Below are 3,600 nucleotides of genomic sequence, written 5' to 3'. Positions count from 1 at the left end.
GTGAGCCTTCCAACCTTCTCAGTATCCCTTTATATGTGGTTCAGAGTTCTGGGACCATCCCCTGAGCCTGCTTGGTCAGGTATTCTGTGTTGTTGTTGGCGGAGCTCTCTGCTACACTTCCACCCGATCCGCCATCTTGTTTGTTCCTTCAAGAGCAGATACATTTTGATTAGGGTTGTGGCACTGGGGATGGAGAGATGGAGATTTTAGAGGTAGAGCCCATAGGACTTGCTAACGGTTTGGATGTCTGTGCATGGTGTGTGCATATGTGAGGGTGGAGGAGAGGTATGGGGGAAAGAGGAATTAGAGATTATTCCTAGGTTTGCAGACTACGAATGATAATAAACTTTATGTTTATTGCATTTAATCCTGAGAGTCAGAACTTAAACAACCACATATAAGTTTATTTCTTCCTATATAGAATGACAGCTTTAAGTCCTTAGTTAGAGTGTTGCTGTTGCTAAATGCTGTTGAGTCGATTCCAGCTCTTAGTGACCTGTATAGGGTTTCGAGGTGGCCTTGAACTGCCGACCAGAAAAACACTCAAAAAGTACTGTGTTTTCCTCCTTAGTGAACTATTATGAATTCATTCATTAGTATACGATTTTGTTTGTTTGTTTGTTTTTTGTTTGTTTGGTAAGAGTATAAACTCAGCTTTCACAAATATTTAATTATCCTTTTATTAATTTATTTTAAAAATTACCTCTAATAGTCTTTGTTTGACAAAATGGTGGTGAATGGTGTTTTATCTAATTATCATTTATGATCTATGCCAACGAGTATCCCTAGCATTCTAAGATCTGAGTAACTTTGGCTTCCTCTCCATATTTAAGTTTAAAATCTACCTCCAAAATTCTAGCTAACTTTTGAAAGCTTATGATTGTCATGGAACCTCTGGCTCTGATTTCTGTCTCATGCTTCTTTTCTGCTTTGTGTCTTTCAGCTGTTTTAGAAAATTCCCCTTTGCACGAACCAAAAGTTGAACACAGCTGTTCTTTTTCTTTAGCTGGGCTCCGTCACAACAATTAAGAATTCCAGGCTGACAATGTAGTATAGCTTTTACTGAAAATATGGGGTCATGGCGAAAGGTCTCCTCAAGTCCCACTCAGTAATCAAATTTAAATGTCTATTTAGTCATTTATATTCTTATTTACTAATTTTTTTTGGTGGGATGGGTAGGAGGGTTAGGGTTGGGACTATGGCTAGGTCTTGGCTAGGCCTAGGTCTTTGTTTAGTGTTAAGATTATGGCTGTTGTTATTAGGTGCCATACAGTCACTTCTGACTCATAGTGATCAACCTCGTACAGAATTTCCAAGAGTTGTTGGTGGGTTTGAACTGCTCATCTTACAGTTAGCTCAATGTGGTTAGCAGTCCAGTGCTTACCTTACAGGGCCACACTAGGATCAGGGTTATGGAAGGACTAGAGTTAGTATTATGGGTAAGGGTTGGGCTAGGGCTAAGAGTAAGGTTTGGTCAGTCAACAATTCAAATCTATCGGTTGCTTCTTAAACACCCTATACAGGGTCACTATGAGTTGGAACCTGCTTAACCACACTTAACAGCAACAGGGTCTGTTTTACTTTGCATACTTCTATATCTTTGTTGAGTCTAGGTGATATTGTCATGTATGTCAGTCTCAGGTTGTCTGCTTTTATTGGTTTTCTGTCCAAAGAATTCCCTTTAGAATTTTTTGTAATGTTGGTCTGGTTTTTATAAATTCTTTTACTTTCTGTTTGCCTGAAAGAGATGTAATTTTGTTGTCATATTTGATGGATAGTTTTGTGGCATATATGATTCTTGGTTAGCAATTTTTTCTTTCAGAGTTTTATATGCCATTACATTGTCTTCTTGCCTGTATGGTTTTGCTAAGAAATCAGAGCTTAGTCTTATTAGTTCTCCTTTATAGGTAACACATCATTTTTCCAGAGCGGCTGTCAGATGTCTTTCCTTGTCTTTTGTTTTGAAAAGTTTGGTTATAATACATCTAGATGTTTTTCTTTTGGGGTCTACTCTATTTGGAGTTCGTTCAACTTCTTGAATGATTATCTTCCCATCTTTCATGATGTTAGGAAAGTTTTCTTCTACCAACTTTTGGACAATATTCTCTGTTTTTTTTTGTCTCTTCCTGTTCTAAAATCATATCATACATAAGTTAATCCTCTTGATTATTGTTGTTATGTGCCATTGAGTCAGTTCCAACCCACAGCAACCCTGTATAGGTTTTCCAAGGAGCAGCTGGTAAGCTTGAACCACCGTCCTTGTGGTTAAAATCAACTTTGCAGTCCAGTGCATTAACCCATAACACCACACCAAGACTCCCTTGATAGTATCCCACATAAATCTTAGGCTTTCTTTATCATTTTTTAAAAAAAACTTAATTTTTTAATTTTTATTTTTATTCTATCCTTTAGTATAGGGGTGGGGAAACTTTTTTTCTTCCAAAATTTATAATGTCATTAGTAGGCCATACAAAAATTTCAATTTAAAAATTAGCCTGATATATTTGGTCAAACATTTAATTAATTCACTCCTAATGTGATAGCTATGGAGTCCTGGTGTTGGACCTTAAGGTCATTTGAACCACAAAGTCAGCATTTCAAACTCATCAGCTACTCCTTGGAAACCCTATACAGGGTCATTATAGTAGGACCTGACTCACCATCACTTAAGAACAACAACAACGTGATGGCTGAAACTGTGGTTGCTTTGGCAGGGTCAGATCAAATGATTTTGTGGGCCTGAGGTAGATGTTCTCTACCCCTGCTATAGCAGATGATTATTGAGAGATTTTTCTTCAAGCTCGGTAATTCAGCTTTCTCTTGACTGAATTCTATTTCTTTGCCCTTTCAGTGTATTATTTGTTTCTGAAGTCTTAGTGTTAATCTTCTGGCTTTCTAATTGCTGAGTTTGTATAGTTTCCATTTTTCAATTATTTTGTCAATTTTCATAACATGCAAGTAAAATTTTTTCTGAAGATAATTTAAAAGCAATTGCAGCAGTACATTAACAGAGAGCTGCCAGAAATTAAACATTTTGGCAGTCTTAGACGAGGACGTGAAACAAGGTACTGATGTCAGATGGATGTGCTGACGTGTGATAGATCTTGGCTGAAAGCAGAAAATACTAGAAAGATGTTTACTTGTGCTTTACTGACTATGCAAAGTCTTCTACCTGTATGGATCATGACAAACTATGGATAACATTGTGAAGAATGGGTATTCCAGAACACTTATTTATGCTCAAGAGGCAGTCATTAGAATAGAACAAGAAGATGCTGACTGTTTTAGAATTAGGAAAGGTGTGCATCAAGGTAGTATTCTCTCACCATACTAATTCAATATGTATGCTGAACAAATTATTTGAGAAGCTGGATTATATGAAGAAGAATGTGGCATCAGGATTGGAGGAAGGCTTATTAATAACCTGCAATATGAAGATGATACAACTTTGCTTGCTGAAAGCGAAGAGGATATAAAATACTTACTGGTGAAGATTAAAGACCACAGTCTTCAGTATGGGTTGTACCTTAATATAAAGAAAACAAAAATCCTCACCAATGGGCCAATAAATAACATCATGATAATTGGAGAAAAGACTAG

Source organism: Chrysochloris asiatica, unplaced genomic scaffold (genome assembly GCF_000296735.1).
Source record: "Chrysochloris asiatica unplaced genomic scaffold, ChrAsi1.0 scaffold00036, whole genome shotgun sequence".
Taxonomy (NCBI): domain Eukaryota; kingdom Metazoa; phylum Chordata; class Mammalia; order Afrosoricida; family Chrysochloridae; genus Chrysochloris; species Chrysochloris asiatica.
This window is presented reverse-complemented; position numbering follows the sequence as displayed.